The following is a 25,878-nucleotide window of genomic DNA, read 5'->3' as shown; positions in this document are numbered from 1 at the left end:
ATTCTGCCAGCTCTCATTCAGTGCACTAACATGACTGTTAGGGTCCCGGTTAGTGTACAGAATAAAGTGGAATGTGGAATGACTTGAAGGCTCTTGGAGCCGTGTCTAGTAACCCCATGCCTCCCAGCAAAATGGAGCAAGAGCAAACAAGATTGGTCAGAGGCAACCTTAAGAGACTCTCAGTTTGAGGTTAAGGAGATTTCCAATACCTCCAGTCCACAGGAAGACCACCCTTCAACTTCCAAGAAAAGAGGTCTAAGGAGAAATCCATGATCTCTGCAAAAAAGGTCTGAAACCTAAACCTGTGCACAGGACAAGGACATCCCAGAGGGGACTGTCCCAGGTCACCCCAGTGACCCATTCCCTAGCTGATGCTGAGTGGGAGGACCAACCAAATTCTTTGGAATCAGCTGCTGGTGACAAAGAGCTAGAAGAAAATCTTCCCTGCATTGGAAATCTGGATCCTAGAGACCACCCTGAGCTGCAGACTTTACTTGCAGAAGGTGGACCCTCTAGTGCAGACTTCAGCAGAGGACAAAGTGTCCCTCTCCAGAAGGTCTGTGTCAGCAGACAGCTTCCTAGCTGGAAGGGCAAGAGCCAGGGAAGCATTTGCTTTACTGGCAGGATGGCCACCTCTGCAGGGAACTCACTAAATCTACTCCAGGGGACTATAGGAGACTTGTAGTGCCCCATGAGGTAAGAAAGGTTTCTACAGTTGGCACATGAGATCCCTTTGGCTGGTCACTAGAGTTTCAAAACGACCAATGAGAGGCTATCTTTGTACTTCTACTGGCCCAAGATGAGGGCTGGTGTAGATAGATTATGTAGGAGCTGCCACACTTGTCAGACTTCTGGCAAGAGTGGACCCACGAATGTGGCACCTTTAGTGCCCCTCCCTGTGGTGGGAGTCCCTTTTGAGAGAGTGGGGATTGACATTGTTGATCCCCTAGACCTTCCAACCTATTCAGGCAATCAATTTATTTATATTGGTTGTGGCAGACCAATCTATTCGGCTATCCTAAGGCAATACCAGTGAGAGTTGTTACTGCTCAGGCAGGGGCTAAGGACCTCCTTGGTATTTTTTACCAGGGTTGGGTTTCTGACAGGGGAATCAAACTTTATGTCCCACTACATGCAGACCATGTGAAAAAACTGTGGAGTGACTCAAGTTCTCAGCCTACCATCCCCAAACCAATCGGTTGGTGGAGAGGTTTAACTGTACAATGAAGAGCGTGATCAGTGCTTTAAGGGGAACCCCTTAAAAGAAAGTGGTGCCTTCTACTGCCATGCCTTCTCTTTGCTTACAGAGAAGTCCCTCAAGCAGGGGTTGCTGTTAGCTCCTTTGAACTTCTTTATGGTCATCCAGTCAGAGGACCTTTGGCCCTGGTCAAGGAAGGGTTGGAGAGTGCTCCTTCCCTACAGCCAGTGAGAGTCACTGACCATGGGCTGGGCATCAGGCAGAGGATGGCACGGATGACAGAAGCTTCAGAAAACCTGAAAGCAGGTCAGGTTCTGGTCAAGCATTGGCACAACCAGAAGGGCAACATGGTGGCGTTTACTCCAGACCAGCTTGTATTGGTTATGGTACCTACAGGGCCGTGGGCCTTAAAGGACAAATGGATTGGACCCTTTAAGGTTGTAGGCAAGCTTGGAGAGGTCAACTATTTAGTGGACTTGGGCAACCCCAAGGAGGCCCCTAGGGTCTATCGCACTAACCATCTGAAGGCTTAGGTTTACAGACCAGAACCAGAAGCTTTGCTTTTAGCCTCTGATCAAGAGGAGGAAGAGACTGAGCCTCTCCGCGATGTCCTTCGTGGACAACCCTCAGATGAGACAAATGAAGGAGTGCAACTCTTCAGATTTGACTCTGCAGAAACAGGAGTGCAAGGCTCGGTCAAATCAGGTTGTCTCCCCGTTTTCTCTGACACCAGGCTTGGCCCCTTGGTGCCAGCATGATATGCTCACTGGTGACAGTCACCCTGTCAAAATCAGCAGCAACATAAAGTCAGATCATGTCAAATTGCATATAAAGGAAGAGGTCAAGAAGATGCTTGACCTTGGGATTATTGAGCCATCTACAAGCCCAAAGCTAGTCCAGTTGTACTAGTACCAAAGGCAGGAACCAAAGAATTGAGATTCTGCGTGGACTATAGTGCTCTTAATGCAGTCACCATGACTGATACCAATCCTTTTACCCGGACAGATGAGCTAGTGGACAAACTCAGTTCAGCCAAGTTCCTCAGCACCTTTGACCTGACCTAAGCTACTGGCAAAAAGCTCCGACAGACCATGCCAAGGAGAAAACGGCATTCTCTACCCCAGGAGGCTTATACCAGTTTAAGGTTATGCCTTTTGGACTTAGTAATGCACCTGCTACATTTCAAGGATGGTAAATCAAGTTCTGAATGTGTTAGAGGACTTCTGCATGGCATACTTGGATGACATTTCAGTGTTCAGCTCATCTTGGGAAGAGCATCTTCGCCGCCTAGGAAATGTATTGCAGGCTCTGGAACAGTAAAGTGGTCTACCTTGGGCATGAGGTAAGAAGAGGTGAAATTAGGCCATTGCCCAGCAAAGGACAAGCTGTACAAGACTGAGCCACCCCTACTACTCAGACGCAAGTGAGAGCCTTCCTAGGTCTCACTAGGTATTACAGGAATTTCATAGAGAACTGTGGGACCATAGCTTCTACCTTGAAGGTCATCTCCTCACTCAAATTCCACAAGGAAAAACAGTGGAATGAGGAGTGAACAAAGGCCTTTGAAGGACTGAAGAAAGCCCTTTGTCAAGCACCAGTCTTGTGAGCTCCTGATTATAACCGACAGCTGCTTCTAATACAGGCATAGGTTCAGTTTTGAGCCAACTGGATGAGAAAACGCAGGGTACGCCCCATCTGCTTCATCTGCAGGAAGCTGAAAGACCATGAGACAAGGTGGGCAACCAAAGAATGTGAATGTTTTGGCATTGTGTGGCCTCTGAAGAAGTTTAGGCCATACTTGTATGGTTCTACTTTCATTATTCAGTCTGACCACCAACCCTTAAAATGGTTAATGCAAATGAAGGGGAAGAATCCAAAATAGTTGAGATGGTCAATCCGCCTCCAAGGCTTTGATTTTATCATAGGACACAGGTCAGGTGTAATCACTTAATTGCTGATGGTCTCTCCAGAAAGTATGACCGACTGGAATAAGATTCACCCAGGAGTGGATCAAATCCTCCTGTCCCTTAATTTGGGGGGAAGGGGGGACCAGTGTTAGGGAGAATTCTCATTTCTGTGCTAATACGCTTCAACCTTAGAGACCGCCAGCTCTTTTGCTGGTCTTGGGACTTTTTCATTTTAATCATGGAGTGAGCGAGACCTCTTTCTCACTCGGTCATGTGTTTTTATCTGATTTGTTGTTTTCACTGTTTTTGGAGTCTGACAAACTCCATGGGCATCTGCTTTTTGCATGGTGACAGCACCTTCAGTGCAGTGTCAATGAGAAATACTTTTCTTGTGTGAACTACAATTCCTAAAAATAAGAAAGTGAAATGGACTATACTTAACTTTTCTCTTTATAGGTCCAGCACACACCATCTTATGTTGCGTGCTGGTGGGTTACCTACCATTGTGCTTTTCTACCGCATACTGAACCCTCAGCTGCAGTACAGCACACATGGGTAACCATTTTTGTCAAAATGGCCTGTCTTCTTTTTTCACCATTTTCTGTTTGTGAGGTCTTTCTTGGGTTTTACTCTGTGCGTCGAGACAGATTTGAGTCCTTTGTTTGTCTTGCCTTTGGCGGGCTTCAGCCCTGAAGCCTGCCCCTGGCTCCACTGTGTCTCAAAGGACATAATATGACAGAGGGTCCCAAAACTCCCCTGTCCTTTGTCTCTAGGAATGCCTGAATGCAACCAATCCTGATTGGATGGCTAGCCTTTCAGGACAACCACCCTGCTGTGTGATTGACAGTTTAGGCTGTGCATCAATGGAATAAACCTGCTTAAAAGGCGAGGGTTTTGGGACGACAGGTAGAGTCGACCACTGGGAGTAAAACCCGACTAAGAAACCATGAACGAATCTTGCTGCAACCGCCTGGACATTGGAATTGCCCATAGAAGCCCCTCTGCTGTGCTGAACTTTCACCTGGGAGTAAAACCCGACTAAGAAACCATGAACGAATCTTGCTGCAACCTCCTGGACATTGGAATTGCCTATAGAAGCCCAGCTGCTGTGCTGAACTTTCACCTTGACAAAGAAGCTCCGGACGGACCGACTTCTCCCCTTGGTTTAGTGGGACCAACTAACCCTGAGACTAACTCCACTGGACCACCATCCCTGACTTGCTGTGCCTCTCCGTTGCTTCGGAAGCCCAATGCCAGGGGTTGAGTGTCCGTAGTCGAGTGCAGCATCTGCCACGGGACAAATCTGCCTAGAAGCTCCAGGAGACTCCCAAGGACCCTCCATAAGCAGTACCTGCCGATCCAGAGTCCCCTCACCAGAGTGCAGGACCGAGGGAGCACAGAGGGTCCAACCAGTGTCCAAGAACCGCAACAGTGCTGTTTGCTAAACTCTGAAACTGTGAAGTGCAGCTGAACCAAAAAGAGCCCGTAGCTACCGACGACATCCCGAGTACTGCCGCAGGAGCCCTCCAGACGCCCTCCCTCTTGTCCCCACGACTGAGACTCAGGAATAAGGGTCTGCACCATCCAGCTGGACCAGTCTTCTTCAAACCAGAGGTACTGTTTAGGCTTGAGGTACTTACCTTATTGCATTTTGGCTACGCTCTTCTCAGTTGGGAATTGCACTGGCTTACTTTATAGTGGATTTCAACTCTCATCTCACAGACTTAACAGCTTGTTACAAGTAATTTTTCTAAAAACTCTCAACTTTGTGCAAGACGTTGATCTAAGAAGTAAATCAGATCCATAGACTGTGTCCCAAATGACTTTGGCTGTCCTGGCTCCCTGAAGACTCTTCTAGTCCATTGAATTTGATACGGTTTGTCCCTCACAGGTGGTACCTTGTTGTATACTGTTACTGCTGGGAAAGGTCTACCTAGATTTCATTGGAAGATTTAGTTGTGCTCACATATACTGCGAAACTGGCTAACCTTTTTCCTTCCATAAACCTTTCCTTTCTGCAACCTCAGAATCTGCAAAGTATGTATAAATGGCATTACTTTCCTTGTGATTGAAGTCACCTACGGGTGTAAGAATTGTTTAAGAAGCATATCCAAAGATTATCCACCAACTTGTTTTGATTCTGGAAAGTAACCTATTTTAAAGTATATTACACTGTTACAACAAATTGCCTTCTTAAAGTATGCTCATTTAAAAATGTATGTTAATTAAATAAATAACTATTTATAACTGAATCCTGAGTGTAAGTGTTACTTGGCTACTTTTATTACAGCTCACAATTACCCCTCTTGATAGGCCTGTCTGCTCAGCCACACTACCAACTTGTGTAGTACAGACCTATACCAAATGTTGGGTTACCGGATACCAAGCAGATAAGTGCTGTGTAGTCTCACAGTGTGACTGTACCAATTCTTACCCAACACCCTGGAACACCAACATGACTGCTAGAACAAAACAGAAGAAAACTGCATTCCATTTTGAAGTCACAAAACATAATAAAAATGCTCAATCGTTCTAATGGCCATATGTATTAGAGTAGCATTCCTTTCTTCAAGTTCTGGATACCAAACGTTTACTGGATTCCTGTTTTTTAAACTTCTCTTTTGTGAACAGAGGCACTTCTACCAAATTCCCCTGCCAATGAAATGCATTTCTGATGCGATATGACGACCCTAGAAGCCCATATGGCTACTAAGTCAGGGGTGCTTACTTAGCACCCCACTTTGGTCCCATGGTGATATCCATCCCCCTACACGCGTCTTGTGGAGAAGGATGGTGGCAGCTTTAATTTAATTTTGAAAATACTGCACGTTGTCCTTTTTACGACATTAGTCAAATGCACTGTGGTAGCCATTGGGGTACTAATGTATTTCTTTAAGCCCTTCTACCAGCCATTTTGTTTTGGTAAATCTTTTTTCTACATGGGCAAGAAGGCAGAGCCAAAATAGCTGTTTTATAACCATAGGCTCATCCTAAGCCAAAGGTATCCTTGTTTTGTGTTTTAACTGGTGCAGACTGGTTTACAGTCTAATAAACTTTCCAAACTACATAATGTGTGGGTGGGTATGTGTGTGGTGATTTTTAGGGCTGGGATAATTGGCTGGCCACCAAAACCTCTGTGTGCTTCCTTGCTGTAATTGGAAGTCTGGCTTAAATTAGCCCAGAATAGAACACATTATTAGTCGGAGATCTATTCAGATGTGCTCGGATTTCTAAGAGGATGGCTGGTAAAGATGGCCTGCAACTAAGAATCTGTTCCATACCAGTTGCACCCAGGCTCTATAGCCCTTGCTACTAGTTTTTTCTTGGCTGTTTGAACTCTATCCTGGGCCTTTCCTGAGCTTCCTTCCAATCCTCCATGATGGCTGGACTGGGACTTAATCCTAGTCTTTGCTGTGCAGCCTCTATGCAAAATAATCTTGTACCCATCAACTTTATTTCAGGAACAGCCCACAAAAGCATAGTACAAAAACATCAAGCTGTTAAAAAACCAGGTCCCATAATTTAAAACCTGGTATTCAAGGCCATTATTATTCATCAGGAAAGTAAAGAAATGTAATCAGTATACTAGCACAGTGATCTTCATATCGATTCAGCCTGGTCTGAATTCTCCAAGCCATGTCTAAATAGCTAGAAACTACAAATGTCACATCTTTACAATGTCGTTAAAAAACATGTTACAAGGTTTTTTTTTTTTTAAATATGTTTATTCTAAACCGAAGCAAGGTAACCATTTTACAGCAAATGCAACACATAGCATGACACTTTTCTTCCCCTCAATGTCCCCCCTCCCGGCGCCCCCCCACCCACAGTACCGGTGAGTTTCCCCAAACGCTTGTGCTTCGGACTGTCCACCTTGTTTTGCGTTTCTCCCTTCAGGTGGCGTCGTGGTCCCCCAGGACTCGCCGGGCGTTAGTGGGCTTAAAGGTCAGAGCGGGGAATCTCTGGTCATATTCCAGCACGGGGGCCCAAATGTTCTGAAAGCGGTGGAGGATTCCAGCTTTTGCCGCTGTTAACTTTTCGGCAATCAGGATGTCCCATAGTTTTCCCAAACATTGGATCATCGAGGTGGCCTGCGGGGCCTTCCAGTAGCGGGCGGTCACTATTTTCCCCGCCAGGAGGCATTGGGTTAATAGTTTAGCTTTGTTTCCCCGAGTGCGGGTATGTCCCTGGGATCAAGGTCCCCAGGAGAACGGGTCCAGGGTCGAGAGGGAGTGGGGTCCGGGTGATTTGTTTGATGACCGTCAGACATTGTTTCCAAAACTGTTGGGCCTTCGGGCATGCCCACCACATGTGGAAGAAGGAGCCCGGCCGGCCACATCTCCTCCAACAAAGGGGGGGGGTCAAGGGAATGGTTCATGTGACGGAGCCTGAGCGGAGAGTAGTACCAGCGTAGTAGAATTTTATATGCGCATTCTCTAATGGTGACGCAGGTAGATGCTGCCTAAGTTCGTGACCAGATGTCCACCCAGGCTTGGTCATCCAATGGGCCTCCCAAGTCTGCCTCCCACTGAGCCATAGCCCGGGTCCTTGCGGTCAGGAAGTCCTCTGACAAACATATCTATAGAGTAGATATTCTGCTTCGGGATGGGAGGTCCTTGAGGGTTAGTTCAAGGGCTGTGAGGGGGCACGTAGCTGCTTGGAGGGTCTGCGGATGTGAGCACCAATGGCGTAGCTGAAAGTATGCGAACCTGTCCCTCTCTTGAAGTTGGAACCGCTCCTTACATTGCTCAAATGTGCTGGGGAGGGTGTTCTCATATAGTTGGTCCAAGGTTTCGAGGCCTCCCTCGATCCAGTTCTGAAAGTTTCGCGAGAGCGTCCCGGGTGAGAAAGTTGGGTTGTGGAAAATTGGAGATAGGGGGCCCAGTCCCCTCGGGAACCCCTTACGTTTTAACGCCCAGTCCCAGGAGGCCAGGGTATGTTTATTTGCCAGCAGAAGGCCCTCCCCGTGCCCTCTAAGGGCTGGTGGAATGTGTGGAAGAAATCTGTGGGGGAGCGGGAGCCATGCCTGCTCAAGTTCCACCCATCTTGGGCGGTCCGAGGCTATTTGCCAGGCGCGGGCGTGAGCTAGTTGTGCTGCTGCCCTATAGGCCTGCAGGTCAAGGACCCCCAGGCCCCAAGTCTTGCGTCCCCCGTTAGTGTCTTCTGGGGGATTCTGGCTTTTTTGCCTTTCCAGATGAACCGGAGCATCTTCAGCAGCTCATTTAGGTTGGATGTTGGGATTGCTACCCGGAGGGATGAACAGGCGTAGAGGAATCTTGGTAAGAGATTCATTTTGCAGGCCGTTATACAACCCATTAGGGAGATTGCCTGGGATGCCCAACGTTTCAAGTCATTCTCGAATTCTTTGAAGAGCTTGGGGGAAGTTGGCTTGAAATGTATCCCTCGAGTTTGCCAGAATCTGGACCCATAGGTAAGGGATGGACTTTCTTTTCCATGTTATCAGGCACATTGGGATCAGGGCATCCTGCTCCTCCGGGGAGAGACCTATGCTCAGGGCCACCGATTTGGAGAAGTTCATGGTGAAGCCAGTGACCTCGCAATAGCTAGCTATTTCAGCTAGGGCATGTTGTAATGAGGTGCGAGGTTCCGAGATCGTGAGCAGCACATCATCTGCATATAGAGCGATTTTGTGCTGTGACCAAATGGAGTGAGAGCCCCTGATATGGGTGTTCTGACTGATCCTTTGGGCGAATGGCTCCATAATGAGCGCGAACAGCAATGGGGATAGGGGGCAGCCTTGTCTGGTCCCGCTGGTCAGGGAGATCGGGGTGGAGAAGGAACCATTAATTCTAAGGAGGGTTTTTGGTGCTTTGTAGTTAGCCAGGACCATTGTCTGGAATGTCGGGCCAAATCCAAAGGCCTACGGCGTAAGCTGCATGAAAGACCAGTCCACCTTGTCAAAGGCTTTGGTGGCATCAAGAGCCATCAGCACCAGCCCTTGGGAGTTGCGCGTGGCTAGGTCAACCAGGTTCAAGGTTCTGCGCACGTTATCGCCTACAGATCTATTCAAGATAAAACCTGTTTGGTATGTGTGGATTAGCTCAGGTAGCACGCGGGCCAGACGGTTAGCCAGGATTTTGGAATATAGATTGGCGTCGATATTTAGGAGGGCTATCGGCCTATAAGAAGCCGGGTCTCTCGGGTCTTTCCCTGGCTTAGGCAGAAGGATTGTGGTGGATTCTTGCATTAAAGGGTTGACTGTTCCCGTATCCCTGAAGGAATTGAAGACTGCTACCAAGGGGGAGATCAGTTGGGGTTTAAAGATTTTGTAAAATCTTGTGGAGAAGTAATCGGGGCCTGGGGCCCGAGGGACTTAATAGCTTCATCAACCTCCTCACCTGTAATTGGGGCATCCAGGCATTCTCTAGGCGAGTCGTGCAGGTGGGGGAAGGCCGCCTTCCATAGGTACTCCCTTTGTTCGCTCCGGTTCCGGGAGGGTGCCGCCATTACCTGGGACAGATGTTCCGCTGCCACGTGTAGTTTTTCGGGTTCCGCATATTGTATTATCCCCTGTGAGTCTGAGGCCAACGATGGTACTGGTACGTTTTGGTTTGGCTAGTTTGGCTACCAGCAGCTTGTTAACCTTGTTCTTGGCGCAGAATCTTTTGGCTTTGGCCATAAGGTGGGCTGTATGCTCGGCGTAAGTTTTTTCCTGGCGATGCGGATGGCTCGCTGTGTCCTGGGGGACCAGCCTTTCTCCTAATGAGTCTCTTCCGCTGTTTTGAGTTCCTCCTCCAAAGATAGCTGGGCCTGGCGTCTGTTGCAATGAAATGCCACCCCTCATGCAATTAGTTCACCCCTGATCACTGCCTTTAAGTCGTCACAGGTATTCGCGGGGGAGAAGTCTTCCACCGGGTTCTCCTTAAGAAAGTTTATGATCGCTTTTGCGATCATGTCCCTGAGCGGCATTTTGTTAAGCAGTGGGTCATATAGTGCCCATCTGGGGGGGAATGGGGCTTTGGAATGTGTGCTCGGATTTCCATGGTTACTGGGGCGTGGTCTGACAGAATCCAGGGGCCGATGGCTACCTCTACGGTGTAGGTGAGCACCTGAGCAGACGTCAGGAGGAGGTCTATCCTCGAGAAGGTCCAATGGACATAGGAGTAGAAGGAGTAATCTTTTTCAGAGGGATGGAGAATCCGCCATGAGGCTACCACTTCGAGTGTTCTAAAACAGGCGTAGGAGGCTAAGTGCTTGAGTGAAGTCTCCGGGAGTAGGGGGGAGGGGTCATCTGTCCCTCGTGGGGTCCAGCACTCCGTTAAAATCTTCCCCAATTATAGTTTGGCCTTCTATAAAGTGAGATAAGGTGGCGCCCACCGCGTCGTAGAAGGCAGATTGTCCGGTGTTGGGGGCGTATATTGAGACAAATGAGTATACATCTCCCAGCGACTGACACTTGACAGCCATGAATCGGCCTCCCGGACATGATTTGGTCTCCAGGATTTGAGGGTTCAGGCCCTTTCTGAAAAGAATTGCTGTGCTGCTTTTCTTGGAGTTCCCTGAAACAAAGAATTGTAGTGGGAACCACCTAGAGCGGAGCCGTCCGCAGTCTTCAGGAAGAAAATGGGTCTCCTGTATCAGAGCTACTGCTGTGTCCTCGTCCTGGAGCTTTTTCAGGATCGATTTCCGCTTAGCAGAAGTTTAATCCATTAACATTCAGCGTAAGGAACTTTAGGGTCTGGTGTCCCTGTGCTTGCTCCGCCCCTGCTGTTATGTTCGGGGGGTAGAGCCGGGGAGGTGTTGATTAGCCAGCATCCCGGAGGAATGTTAGCCCTAAATCACCTTGCTCTTGGGGGTTTTAACACGTCCCCCCAAAAGGGGAGCATAACTAACTGGTGGAGGGGCCAAATGTGGAAATACAAAAGTTATGGAGTTCCAAGGACTCATGAGATGGAATGTAATGTACCTTGGAACTGGGCATGAGCCGTGGGCGAGGCCCGCTGCGCCAAACGTGATCATCTGCAGCTGTGTCAAGGACGGCGAGGCATCTCCGCAACGATGTTTGGAGGACAGTCCTGGGTGGGGGGGGGCTTTTTGGAGGAGGGCAAACCCTCCAGCAGGGACTCCATTTCCGCTCCATTTTCTCCTGCTGTTTCGCGGGACTTTGGACCATGAGGAATGTCTAGGCTTTGGAAGAGCCTCCGATTCCCAGTCCACCGGGTCCTCCGATCTTGAAGTGTCCTCCGCAGGTGCGGAGGGTCACATGATCTTGCTGGCGTCAAGGTGGCTGATTCTGCGTAGCGTGCCGTTGTATGAGAATTGTAATGTTACAAGGTTGTATATATGGCATTCATAGCCAACACCCTTCAAAATGAAAGGAAAAAGCTAGATATATGTGCAACTATGGCATCCTTCAACCGATCAACCTATTAATATTGTTCAGATTCTCCAGGCCTTATTTAGATCGCTAGAATCTGCAAATGTCACGTCTTTGTGGTCAGCCATTTTGGTTTAGTTTATTATTTATAGAGCACACCCAACCCTGGGGTATCTGGGCGCTTGAGCATATACAAATTATTACAGTTACAGAAGCAGTATAGTCAACAGTTAAACAGTTACAGTATGTTAATAAAGTTACAGACGCAGTATGTTAATGTTAAAATTATTTATATAGTGCACTGTCACCAACTGAGTTGGTCTCCAGGAGCTCAGGTGGATCTGTAGGTGGACGGGGTGGGTTTGGGGGTGAAGAGGGCATAGGACATTGAGAGGTGGTGTACTGTTGGTAGCTTCAGTTCGGTTTTCACCGTGTGCTGAGATTGGGTGTGCAGATAGGATCGAAGCGGGTCCTCATATGCTGTTGCAATCTATGTGTTGGTTGTTTGTTGTTGCGGTGTGGTGAAGTTTGTGCGGTTTGCTGTGAGAGAGGTGGGGTTTGTGTGCTTTAAGTAAGCAGAAATTAGAGATTTTGGTTAGTGGGTTGTATGTCTCATAATCCCTGTAGCTTACTTTATGTATCGGGTTATCATATTGGGTTGGGTATTCTCTCTCTAGGTTTACTGATCGTCTAGTTTCTATGATAATACTGTGGCTAGTTCAGCAGATTAATTGGCATAGTACACCTGATTCGGTGAGCATTGTCCCTTGATCGATAGTGGAGTTTTATTATCATTAACCAGCTTCATCTATCCATTTACTGTCGGTAGTCCATTGGGTGGTATACATTCTCTTCCCTTTCCTGAATGTCTAGTATCAGGGCCGGGGAATGAGGCCTCCAGCTAAATTATTGAGCTAAATACACCCAGGGGCGTGCATAGTCCTGCTTAGGTATTGAGATATATTATCTATCCACGTTCTTTCCTATGTATCACTGTTTATGGTCCATTGCTGCCTGTGCCCTCAAGGGTTGCCAGGTTCAATTGCTGGCTAATACCTTGCTCTCCCTTCCGATTGATCTGTGAGTGTTCTTGTTACGATTGGTGAGGTTTGTTTTAATTGATAAATGGATATGTTACATGTCCGTATATCCTTATTTTAATAAGGAAGGGTTGATTGAGGGAATCAGGGTAGGCTCTTCTCTCAGCCTAGTTCCTCTGTGTATGTCCTTATGGGCGTTCTTTCTGGTTATGGGTGAAGAGCCATGATTTGAGGAGTTTCCCGAATTGTAGGTGATCTCTTGTGTTCCGTATGTTCTTTGGTAGGTTGTTCCAGGTTTTTGGGGCGAGGTGAGAAAAAGAGGATCCTCTGAGTTCTCTTGTTGTATGATTTGGGTTCCAAACTGATGTCGCTGCTGGATCTGAGTGGCCTTGCAGTGTGATGTACGTTTAGTTTTCTTCTGATGAACTCAGCACCCTGGTCGTGGAATGCTCTGTGGGTTATGCACATTGATTTGAACGTTATCTGCTGTTTGATGGGTAGCCAGTGTAGCGTTTTCAGTGCTGGTGTGATGTGTTCTCTTGGAGGTAGTTTAAGGAGCAGTCTGGCCGCTGCATTTTGTATGCATTGGAGTTTATTTAGGAGTCGTTCAGAGAGGCCTAGATATAGGCTCTTGTCATAGTCTAGTCTGGACATGAGGGTGATGGAGGTCGTTTTGTTGGTGAATAAGAGGAATGGCAGGATCCTTTTAACCAATCTCAGGACAAAAAGATTTCTTCATTAGGGCGTTTACTTGTGGTTCTAGAGTGAGTTCTTTGTCCATCAGGACTCCTAGGTTTTTTACAGTTGATGGCGGCACTGGGGTTTCACCAAGTTCAGTTGCCCATGGCATGTAGAGGTTGTCTTCTCCGTTTTTTGTGATGATCATGATTTCTGTTTTACCCGAGTTGAGTTTGAGGTAGTTTAAGTTCATCCAGTTGTATATTTCGCGAAGGCAGTTCTCCAGTGTTGCGTTGTCTTCTTGTAAGTCTTGTATTTTGTAGATGTGTCGTCAGCGTAGTTGTAGCAGGTGAGGCCACGTCTTTCGATGATTTTAATTAGTTGTGACAGGTAGATGTTGAATAGAAGTGGCAAGAAGGATGATCCTCGTGGGACTCTGCATGATTATTCGAGGGCTTGATATGTAAGCTTTCATCCATATTGTTTGTTCTATTCGTTAGAAAGGATCTGACCCAGAGTCAGGCGTTGTCGGGGATTCCGAATTCTACCAGTCTCGTGTTGAGGATGTCGTGATTAACTGTGTTGAATGCTGCAGAGATCTCTAGAAGTATCAGAGCAGTGCTGTTTGAGTCTGCGTTCGCCTTTAGATCATCCCAGATTGATATAAGTGCTGTTTCTGTTCCTCTCATCGGTCTGAAGCCTGGTTCAATAGGTGATGTTCTCTATGAAGTCTTGGGTTGTTCTGTATATGTGCGTTTCAAGGAGTTTAGCTGGGTAGGGGATGTTGGAGATGGGTCTGTAGTTGGAGAGGTCCTCTACATTTCCCGATGAGTCCTTGAGGAGTGGTTGTATGTATGCGGATTTGAAGGCTTGAGGCACTCTTCATTCATTTATTTATTCAGATTTGTAGAGCGCACATCAGCCCTTGGGCATCGTGGCACTTGTTACATACATATCTTAGTTACATACATAGCTTAGTTACATATACATGATGAAACAGTTACAGTAGATCTGATATATTTACATATTTACATGTGATGTTTACATATTTACAGATACGGTTACAATTTACTGCGCAAGGAGTTGTGTCTTGAGTTTCCTACGAAATGCTAGGAGTGAGTTTTCTGCTCTAACGTCTGTGGGTAGTGCATTCCAGAGTTCGGCAACAATATATGGGAAGCCTAACCCACCGGCTTTGGCTCTGTTAGTACGTGGGATGTGGAGTTGGTTGGAGTATTGTGTCCTGGTGGGGCGTGTGGAAGAGGACTTGGAGATAGTCTCAGATAGGTATGAAGGTATGGATAGTGTAAGGCATTTGCGTGTGAGGGGGAGGATTTTGAAAGTGATGCGTTTCTTGACTGGGAGCCAGTGAGCTGATGGTCTAGCCTGGGAGATCTGTTCCCTTCTTGGGATGCTTAGGGCAGCACAGAAAAATTGTTTTGTGTGACTTGAAGCCTGTTTAAGTTTTTATCGGATGTGCCTGCCAGAAGGGTATTACAATAGTCTAGTTTTGCACCAATGGTTGCTCTGGCTTTTGATAGGCAATTGGATATGGATAGGTAGGGTTTTATGGCGTTTATTAGTTTGGTGGTGTGTGCAGAAGAGGAGGTGATGGAGCTAACCTGTCTAGTCATGATTAGTGAGGAGTCTAGGTATACCCCCAGCGTCTTGGCTGCTGTAGATACAGGGATTGTAGAGTTGTCAATGGTAAAGTTGGCATATCATTTGTCAAGCTTGCTTAGTGTGTTCTTTTGGCCTCGTATGATCTCTGTCTTTTCCCCCCATTTAGGCAGAGGCCATTTACTGCCATCCAAGCCTGGATGGTGGTGTAGATCATGTGGAGTGCCTTGCACCTTTGTGGTATGAACCAGAGAGGGGTAGAAGTACTTGAGTATCATCCGCGTAATTCGTATACGTGATACCAAGTGGGTTCAGCTTGTCGAAGAGGGGCTTCGTGAACAAGTTGTATAATGTGGGCGCTGTGCAGGATCCCTGAGGGACTCGGCAGTGGATTGTGGTAGGTTTAGCGTTTGCTATATCCGAGAAGACCTTCATGGCTCTTCCTTCGAGGAATGAGGTGACCCAGGCAGCAACTTCTTTGGAGAAGTTAGCAGAGTGTGTGAGGTGTGATGTGAGTCTTATGGTCAACCAGATCAAACGCGGCTGAGAGATCTAGGAGCAGCAGAAAGGCAGGCTTGCCTTTGTCCATGATTTGGGTGATCTGATTCTTTAGATCCACCAGGGCTGTTTCAGTGCCTTGTCCTTTTCGGAAGCCCAATTGTATGGTTCCTAGGATGGAATGGGTTTCCAGAAAATGTTGGATTTGGCGGTGGGCAGCTTTGTCCAATAATTTCAGGAGGAATGGCACCATGGTTATTGGTCTGTAGTTATTAGGTTGTAGAGGGTCAAGGGTCGGTTTTTTAAAGAGTGGGTGGACCCAGGCCTCTTTGAGACTGTCAGGGATAATGCCCGTTTTGAATGAAGCATTGATGAAGGCCATGAATAGCGGGGCGAGGCGGTCAGCTCAGTCCTTGATGAGCTTAGGGGGGCATATGTCCCCTTTACAGGGAGAGGGTTTGAGGTTTTTGAGGAGGTCTAGAACTTCTTGTTCGCCGATATCCCTGAATGAGAATACAGGTCTAGTGGAGTTGTGGTTGAGTCGGGATTTGAGATGGTAGATTTCGTCTTTGTTTGTGGTGGTAGGGCCTTGCAGTGGTCCTCAATTTTCTTTTGGAGGAGGTCTATTTTGTGTAACATGGCAGAATGGATGCTTGTACACCATGCTTCATCTTTGACTATTTCGTCGGGTGTACTGGGAGGGGAGATCAGCTCATTGAAGATGAAGATCTCTCTGGAGTGCGATTTAGCATTGGAGATGCGTGTGTTGAAAGTGTTCGCTTTGGCTGAGGTAATGGCTGCTTTGTATTGGTGGGAGATTCGGCTGAATTTGTTTTTGGCATTGACACTAGGATTGGTTTGCCAGTTTTTCAGAGCTGCTCTTTTGCATGTGTGCAGTGACTGGAGTTCTTCAGTGAACTATGAATTTGTGTGTAACAATTTCTTATCTTTTTTGGCTTCGAGGGGTGCCATCTCGTTAATTGCCTTGGTGGTATCGCAATATTTTTCCAGCGAAAATAACACATGGACCCTGCGGGGGACACCCCCGCATCATTTTATGTGCGGGGGACACCCCTGCACCTAATATTTTCGCCACCAAAAATATCGCCTATGGCCGTTCGACGACCATATGTACGCCGAAATGTTTGCTGCCCAAAATAGTACCTGATACCGTTTAGAGGCAGTTATGGTCCGCAATCCAGTCTAGGATGCAGCCTTTGGAGTGAGTGGGATTTAATACCTTTTGGGTGAAGCCCGGGTCATTTAGTTCTTTAGGGAGGGTATCAGCGTTTTTTTGTCTTTCTCATCATTAAATCTTAAATTGAGGTCTCCTAATAGGAGGGTCTTGGTGGAGCTTTTGATGTGGTTACTGAGTATGTGGGTGAGGTTGCAATTGATTGGTTGAGGACGTTTCTGTAGTATTCCATTGGTGTTCCTTGTGTGAGGATTGATTTGTAGATGTCGGGGGGGGGTGGGGGTGGGGGGGGGAGATCCGCGGGTGAGCCAGATTTGGTGCTTTGATTAACGAGTTTGATGAAAGTCTCCACTGATATGTGCAGGAAGTTTTGCAGTTTGTTCTGGTGCACCTTGCATCGGTGGGTTTCTTCCGTGTTGTGGTTGCATGGTCTGTTTTTTATGGTCTGTTGGATGGTCATGATTTTGTTTTTGAAATGGTCGGGAAGGTCACTGCATAGTTTCTTTGGTGGTATTGGAGTGTTGTTGCAGCCGGGTGGGTTTTTTACTTTGTTTATGATTTCAAACAGTTCTTGAGTGTTTGGTGCTTTGAGGATTCTGTTGTCGTAATATTTCCTCGTTGCTTTTTATATTTCCTTTTTGTATGAACGGGTATGTCAAGTTTGAATTTTTTTCTGCAGCCTTTATTGATCCTCCATTCTAATTCGAGTTTTCGTTTTTCTTTTCATGGCGCCCAGTAGTGGGGTGAACCATTTTGACGTTGCTCTTTTGCAGGATGGATTGAAAGATTTTTCTTTTGCGAGCTCACCAATTGTTGTGGTGATCCATTTGTGAAGTATATCTATTTTAGTATCTAGGTCAGCTTCGCGGGTAGGTGATTTCCAGTCATTCCGTTAAGTTGGAGTTTTTCATGGTTCTCCAGTTTCTTTTAATGATGGTTGGTAGTTTTTCTTGTTTCTTGGTAATTGGTGAGGGCAACGCGATTACGAATAGGATGAGGAGGTGGTCGCTCCAGAGGATCTGAATCGGTGGTGCTGTGGTAATTAGTTTTCTGTTGGCAATGATTGCGTCTAGTGTATGTCCTGCCATGTGGGTTGCTCCTTTGACCAGCTGATGTAGTTCCATTGTTGTTAGTTGTCCGGTAAGTGATTTTTGTGAGGTTGTGGTTTCTTCATCGAACCAGTTGTTGAAGTCTCGAGGATAATCAGTTGGTTATGCTCGATGACTTGGTTGGTGATTGCTTCTATAAAGTGGTCTATGAAGGCTGCATCGTACATTGGTGGTCTGTATATCAGTATGAATTTCAGATTTGTTTTGGGGTTTGTTGATAGACGTATGATTAGGGATTCACATTTGTTGATGTTTAATGGATCTTCAGCTTTAATTTCCAGGTGTTCCTTGTGGATGATTGCTAGTCCACCACCTCATTTGGTTTTCCCGTTTACTTGGATGCACTTTAAGGTATCGGGCAGGCAGTTGTTGAGGGCGATTTTGTAGTTGGCATCTAGCCATGTTTCGGTTACGAAAAGGATGTCAATGCCTCTGTCACTTAGGTCGTACATTTCGGTGGCGTGGTTGGACATTGATCTTGCGTCGATAAGATTGCAGTGGATTTATTTGGTGTCATTTGGTTTATTTTTTGTTCCCGGTTTTGGTTTGTGGGTGTTCAGTCGGGGTACGTTTATGTTGCCTCTGACCGGTAGAGGTTCTGTGAAGGCGGCTTTGTAGTTGAATCGGTCTGTGAGATTGATGATTGGGTCTCTGACTTCTATTGTTTATTCATCTCTTGTCATTTGGTGTGGGTATCGATAGTGCCCATCTGTTCTTGTGATGTAGGAAGTAAGGGGGTTGATGTCATCCCATTCTCTTCTCTGGCGGTGTGCAGGCATTTGGTCGAAAATAAAAAGTCGAATGACAAAAATGTCGAAAGAAAATGTCGAAAAAAAAAGTCGAATCTATAATTTTATTTATATGTATTTTTTGGGTTTGGTAAGTATAAAAAATGGGTAAAATAAAAAAAAGGGGGGTTGGAGGGGAACCCACCCATTTCGAAAAAAACGTATTGAAAAAAAAATTTGACTTTTTTTTTCCAACATTTTTTTTTCGACATTATGACGTTCAACATTTTTGTTTTCGACCAAATGGCTATAAACTCTGGTCCGCTCTTTTGTTCTGCTGTTCTGGTGTTTTGTTTATCCATCTGGTAATGTTGGTGTCGGAGTATCTAGGTTCTTTGGTTGGTGCGAGGTACGTAAGGTATAAGGATTTTCCTCTTGTGAAGTTTGTTCCGTTGATGGTATTGTTTCGCATGGTGTGTTCTGTATTGAAGGCATCCTCTGCAATGGGCCAGTTGTGCTTGTGTATCTGTGTTGCTTGTACCGTGTTCCTTTGTCTACGTCCAATTCTGCATCGGGTCATTTTGGTCTTATTTGGGAGGAGTCTGGTCTAGGCAATAGGTTTATAGGGGCAGTTCCAATTGTGGTTCCTCGTGCCAGGCTATTGGGTATTGGGTCAATGGGACTTTTAATTTGTCGGTTGTTTCCAATCCTCAAATTGTTCTGTCTGGAGATTTGAGGGTTTGTCTTTGCTCTGTCGGTTGGATATGGTATTCCTGTTACCAGGGCTGTCCTGAGGTATTGTACATTAGGGTACATATGGTATTGTACATTAGGGTAGGGTTATGGATTGGGCTGAGGGTGCAGGTAACTCTGGGGGGGATTAAGGTACTAGTTACAGTCTTCGGTGCTTCCTGGATATCCTGGGTGTCAGCTTCCTAGGATTCAGTTGTAGCAGCTACTGATACCTAGAGGACTACGGGACAGGAGGAGGAATTCAGAAATTTTACAGGTGGTTTACAATGAGATTATATTCTTGGGATTGGGGTATCAGAAGTCCGAAGCAAAATAGGTTTAGCGGGATCCAAAGCTAGTTGAACGGTTTTATTCTGATCCTTGGACAGCAGCGGGTAGGTTTAGTTCTGCAAGGCAGGCGGTGATCGAGATTAGGACCTTAATCTATCGGGAGGGGGTTTGGCTTTGCAGATGGCAGGGTGGTCTAGTATCAGGTAGGAGATGCCGGAGTGGAGGTTTAGGAGGAAGGTGGTAATTAAGGCCAAATTGACGTCTATATATCGGGAGGAAGGTTCAGGTTCTAAGTGGCCGGAAGCAGTTAACCCTAGACTGGGAGAACAGGCAGCAATTGAACGCTTAGGCTAGAGTACCTGGAATAACGGAAGAGGCTCCGGTCTCACAGTGTGGCAGGTTTAAGCTATGAGATGAAGGTGGGGACACCTACAGTAGTCTTTTCACAGTGCACGTTGATACACAAGGAAAATTGGACCGGATGGCCTTGTATTGAGATGGAGGGTTAGATTTCAGGGTGCAGTATATTAGAGGAGAGCACACTGAGATTTGAGGGTCTTGTATAGCAGGAGAGAAGAGGCCCAAGTTTCAAAGGGTTCAAAGTAGTTCAAATGTAGTTTCAAAGTAGTCTCAAATATAGGGGAGCACATTTGGAAGGGTCCTCTATAGTGGGGAAGAGGCCTAATATTTAATTGCTATATCAGATGCAGTACCAATGCGGTTTAAACAGTTTCTGGCCCTTTCAAAATATGGGGGCACATTTGGAGGGGTGCTGTATAGTGGGAGAGAGGCCCAAGTTGAAAGCTATTTCCAATGTAATTCAAAAGCATTTTAAATGCGGTTTAAAGCAGTTTCAAGATACAGGGGACACACTTGGATGGGTCCTGTATAGTGGGAGAGAGGCCCAAGTTGAAAGCAATTTCTAATGTAATTCAAACAGTATGCGGTGATAACATTGCGGCAAAAATGTCACCTATACAAAAAAATTGTGGCAAAAATGCTGTGGTTTGACCCGGTAAAGGTGAACCCCGTTATACCATTTAAGGGGAGCAGGGGCTGCTGTGGTGTCCCCTGCTCCCCTTAAATGGTATAATGGGTGAGAGGGTTGCGGGTGTGTCCACCGCATCCTTTACATGGATTGCGGCAGCAAAACCACAGCATTTTTGCTGTAATATTTTGTAACCACAGCAATTTTTGCCACGATTTTAACACATGGAACCATTCAAACGCAGATCAAATGCAGTTTAAAGCATTTCAAGATACAGGCGGCACACTTGGAGTGGTCCGGTATAGTGGGAGACACCCAAGTTGAAAGCAATTAAGTTGTTCTTAGGACCAGGTTTCAAGTGGTCAGGGTGAAGATGGCAATAATCGACAAAGCAGGGCATGAGACAAATTACAGTGCTGAATACATAGGCGAAGAGCGATTCTTTTACTTTTGAACTGAATGCCCAAAGAGAGGTTTCGGCTCAGATAGTTGGGAGTTCCAGCTTTTAGCTGCCAGCACTGGGAAACTGGATCCCCCCGCCGTTTTCAATTTAAGCTTCGGTATATTGAGGCAGTGCAAGTAGGTAGATCTGGTGGGTCTGGTGGAATGGTGCCTTGAGAACTTGACTGACAGATATTGTGGAGCTATGTTGGCCAGGCATGTGTGGGTAATGTGTGCAAAGTTTAATTCTGCCACATACAGGTAGCCAGTGAGAATCGCGTCTGGTGGACGAGATATGGCTCGAGTGTGGTATGTTCAGGGCGCAGCACAGGGTGTTCTGCAAAACTTGTAATCTATTCAGATTGTAGTAAGAGGAACCTAGGAATAGGGTGTTAAAATAGTCCAATTTGGAGAAGATAAAGGCCCTGGCTAGCATGAGGCAACTATTTGAGAACAGAAAAGGTTTGCAGGCGTTTACAAGTTCATTGGTGTATGCAGTGGTGGAGGCTGTGAGGAGATTATCTGTTTTTTGAGTGAGACGGAGGAATCTAAATAAACACTGATGTTTTAACTTCCTCGGCAACCTTGATGATATTGCCATCTATGTTAAAGGAGTTGTACCTGTGGTCGAGTTTATTAAGACAGGCTTGTGTGCCGACGATCAAGAGCTCCGTCTTGTCATTTAAGCAGAGGCTGTGTGTGGCCATACAGGCCTGTATTCCGCTAAAGATTTAGTTCAGTTTATCAGAGTCTCTCTCATAGCAACCAGTGAGGGTGATGAGGACCTGGGTGTCATCTGGACAGTTTGTGGGGTGACACCCAGGTTGTCAAGACGATCAAAGAGGAGCTTAGTAAATATATTATAAAGTGTAGGAGAAACACAAGAACCTTGTCCACAGTGGGTGGGTACAGGCTTGGCGGCGGCATTGGGTGCGAAGACTGTGGTTCTATTTGTAAGGAAAAAATGAATCCAACTGCCAGCATTTGGTGAGAATGCTGCTGCATAAGACAGATGTTCCGTCAAGATTAGGTGGTCCACAAGGTCAGATGCTGCCGATGGGTCTAACAGGGGCAGGAGGGCCAATTTGCTGTTGTCTTTGGCTTCGTCCATCTGGATCTTTAGATCAAGAAGGGCCGTTTCCGTTACGTGTCTGGGTCTAAAGCCAGATTGACGCAGGCCAAGAAGGTCATCTTCCAAATGTTTTTGAATTTGGAGATATGCCACTATTATCTTAAGCAGGAAAGGGATCGTTGTTATGGGCCTGTAGGTTGTGGGTATATTTGGATCTCGGTTGGGTTTTCTGAGGAAGCCTGACCCATGCCTAAGGTTTTTGGGGACTACGCAGTTTGTAAAGGATGAGTTGATCAGAGCTGTGATAAAGGGTACTAAATCTTTTGCACCTTCCTTAATGACTGAAGCAGGGCAAGTTTCGCCCTGGCAGTTCGAGGGTTTGGGGCCTGAGATTACCTTATCTTTCCATTTTGGTGGTGCAGGTGAGCAGGAAAGTGCCTTTGACCCCACTAAATGTCCATTTTAGTTATTGGCAGTTTAAATTTGAGCCCCTCCCCCTTTTGCCGCCCGATTGCAGCAGTGTTGTTTTGACCCTCTCAACCCACCTCCCGCACCTTCCCCCAGGTCCTTATCCTGGACCCATCTGGGCAGCCCTCTGCCCACAGCCCCCACGGTTAAGTGCCCAGAGGCAAAGGGCAGCTCCAATCAGAGGTGGCTCCAGAAGGTGTCCGCAGGGGAAGCCAGTGAAGCCAGCCACAGCCGTCAACCAGCATCAACCCAAACGCAAGTGTGGCATGGGCGGGGAGTAGAGCAATTCCTCTACTCCCTAAAACCCTGCCACTCCACATTACCTTACCTCAGAACTATGAATGTTAGCAATGCCATTAGATTTGTTAGCACTTAGTTAGAACTGTGAACATTGACCTGCCCAGACCCATACTAGATTGTGAATGTCAGCAATGCGCACTTGGTTAGAGTTGTGAACGTTGGCCTGCGCTAGACCCGAACAGGATTGTGGATGTTAGCAATGCCACAGTTGGTTGGAGTTGCGAACATTAGCATGCCCCCAGACCAATACTAGATTGTGCATGTTAACAATGACGCACGTTGTTGGATTTGTGAACATTGTCCAGTGTCCCCTGTGGATAGGATTGTGAATATTGGCAATGCCGCACTCAGAATTGTGAACATTAGCCGCACCAGACCCTGACAAGATTGTGAACGTTAGCCGATTCGCTTCTAGATAGAAATACAAATGTTGGCATGTCCCACACTTGGGTGGAGCTGTGAACAGTGGCCTGAATCGCATCTGGACAGAAATGCAAATGTAAATGTTAACATCCCCCATACATGTGCTTTGCTTTCCTGTTCTCGATGCTGTTATTATATATCCGTGTCTCCCCCCCCTGTCGCTGTAAGCCCAGCCCCCTGTCTCTATGTGTCCGTGTGCCACTCTGTTCCCTGCCATCCCGTTCACGTGCCTGGTCTTGGGCGCTTCAAAGATAACCATCATATCACATCACTACATTTACTCTCTAATATACACCATCTTTCAACTAGAATACAGCTATACACCCGATTAATTCGGCCTAGTTGTTCACATACGAACACGACCCAATGAACACCTCATCACATTAAAAAAATGCAGCTAACCGAGCACATTCCGGCCTAGTTGCTCACATATTCGTCCTTCAGGCCTAACGCAGCCAGAGGCCAGTCTGGGTGTCCACCCACCAAACTGCACACATCCAACTGATATCTTCAGCACCACACCTAACGTTAGGATGCAGCTACCATCTGGAAATTACATCAGCTTCACACATCTGGTGCAACCACGCACTCTACGACACTATCTCCCTCTACTGACCAGAACTACGGTTTCCGAGAGCGTTCAACACACCAGCGCTTTGAGGTCATACCAATGATATATAGAGCAATATATAAATGCCAAGTAACATAACCTAACACTTCTTCGCTGGATAGTGGGGAGAAGTGGAAAGGTGGACATGGAGGCTGTTGAGGAGTAAGCAGATTGGGTGAGACTATTCTTCTTTGTCTCAATTTTGTTTTGTAGTTAGACTAACTTATCGTATAAAGCTTTCTAGAGGTTTGCACACCAGACTGTCTTTAGTGCAGTCCTCGTGGGAGGGGCTGGTGACTAATTGTTTTAGGATAGAGAAGAGCTCTTTGGTACCAGATTTAGCATTCTGAATACTGTATTGAAGATCTCTTAGTATTGGTGATGAGTTTTGTATGTGGCTGTTGCCGATGCTAAGCTTTCCTTGTTAGGGGTGGACAGCGAATTTCTCAAATTAGCTTCGGATATTCTTTTGATGTTACGCAATGCTTTTAGTTCGGCACTGAACAATTTGTTTAAATGGGCAGCCAGTATTGCCTTTCTCCGTTTCAAAAGGTGCGATTTGATTTAGCATGTGTTCATTAGTACTGTTGTACAAGTCAACCAAGGAGGAGGGATCGAGGTTAGAGTTGTGAGTGAGATCAGTGATGGGTTGTAGCAATGGTAGAAGGTTGTCTAGTGTTATATTGCATTTGTTCCTTGAAAGAGATTGTGGGGCGAGGGCAGCCTGGGTGGTAGTATGACTGTCCTTCAGGATGGAGAAGGTGATGCAGTGATGGTCGGACCATGCGCACGGGGCATTGTTAAGAATAGTTGTAGAGCATTTGAAGTCAGCCAGCCAATCCAGCGTTCTACCTTTGGAATTGGTAGGATCGTTGATGCGCTGTTTGAATCCCAGTTGTGTAATGGCGTCGTCTAGTGTGGAGGCATAATTAGCGTCATGTTGGCCTAAATTGAAGTCTTCCAAGAGAATGATTTGCGAACACAGTTTAGTATTTCGGGCAAAGATGTGGAAGAAATCTTCAAAGAAGGAGATAGCACATGGGGGTCGATAGATGAGGTGAAATAGAATGGTGCAGGTGTTCGAGAGCGGCTGTTTCACTGAAAGGAGTTCCGCTGATGGTAGGCCTATGTTAGAGAATTCTCTGAAGTTCAGATGTGATTTGGCTATAAAGGCCACTTCGCCACCTTTACCGGAACCTGTCTGCACAAATGGTGGTGTAGTTGTCTGGGATGGCCAGGGAAAGGTAAGGACCAGCTGCCGGGTGAAGCCAGGTTTCTGTTACAGCAAGGAAGTCCAGATTGTTGGTTGAGATGAGGTCAGCAATGTCGAATGCATGGGCGTCCAGAGAACGAGCATTGACAAGGGTCGCTTTAAGGGAGGCAGTGTCAGCTACAGCCTCCTGAATGTGACTTGCATGATGAATAGAGCCGGCATCTTCACATGGGTGGGTTGGCAAAGGGGTTGTTGTTTGGGAACTGGTCAACCTGTTGTTGTCAGGGGAGTCTAGTGCTTTAGGAGGGATCTTGCTTGTTGGAAAGCAAGACCCTAATCTTGTGTTTCTCATACTAAGCAGACAGGGAACCAAGGGTGGCAGAGGTGTGGCAAAGTGTGTGATCCATTCCACTGGGGAGATGGAGGTTGCAATGGAAGGTGTCGGGGGGTGTTTGTAAGATAGCTGGGGAGCCTGGAGGTTTGGACTGTAAGAGGGTAGGATTTTGGTGGGGGCTATAGAGTGAAAAAGTGTTGAGGGTTGCCATGATAAGTGTCCGTAGGGAAGCCATGAGGAGCAGTGCAAGCGGCTGTGTGCACAATAGAGGTGGGTCTGCTAGGTGCAAGCAACACAGTAGAGGGCACGGTTATGAAGTGAGCAACACAATTGAACAAAGGGCTGCACAAGGTTCAGGCAACACAGTTATGCAGTAGGTAGCATGATTGAGCAATTGGCTACAGCTTTGTGCAGGAAGCAGTTTATCAAAGGAGGCCGAGTGAGGTGCAATATTCAAGGTGGTCACAAATAGGGTGCAATATTCAAGGTGGTCAAGATACGCTGCAATATTCAAGGTGGTCACAAGATAAGGTGCAATAATCATGGTGGTCACAAGATAAGGTGCAATAATCATGGTGGTCACAAGGTTGGGCTAGATCTACTTTTCAATTAGGGGCGCAATTATCAAAATACATGATTCAGTATTGTTGCAGAATAAAGCAATGTGCCGTTTTACACAGTTAGGATGGATGAGA

The 25,878-nt window shown here is 46.6% G+C and overlaps 1 protein-coding gene across 2 annotated transcripts in view; it reads right to left on the bottom strand.

Annotated features, from left to right (window-relative positions):
• The window catches only part of POLA1 (DNA polymerase alpha 1, catalytic subunit), a 2,474,741-nt gene that overhangs the window by 2,104,972 nt on the left and 343,891 nt on the right, over positions 1–25,878 (bottom strand). The gene's annotated exons all lie outside the window — the stretch shown is intronic.

Source organism: Ambystoma mexicanum, chromosome 7p, assembly GCF_040938575.1.
Source record: "Ambystoma mexicanum isolate Mex_15411 chromosome 7p, UKY_AmexF1_1, whole genome shotgun sequence".
Taxonomy (NCBI): domain Eukaryota; kingdom Metazoa; phylum Chordata; class Amphibia; order Caudata; family Ambystomatidae; genus Ambystoma; species Ambystoma mexicanum.
The sequence above is the reverse complement of the archived record's forward strand: the minus strand, read 5'-3'. Positions and strand labels throughout refer to the sequence as shown.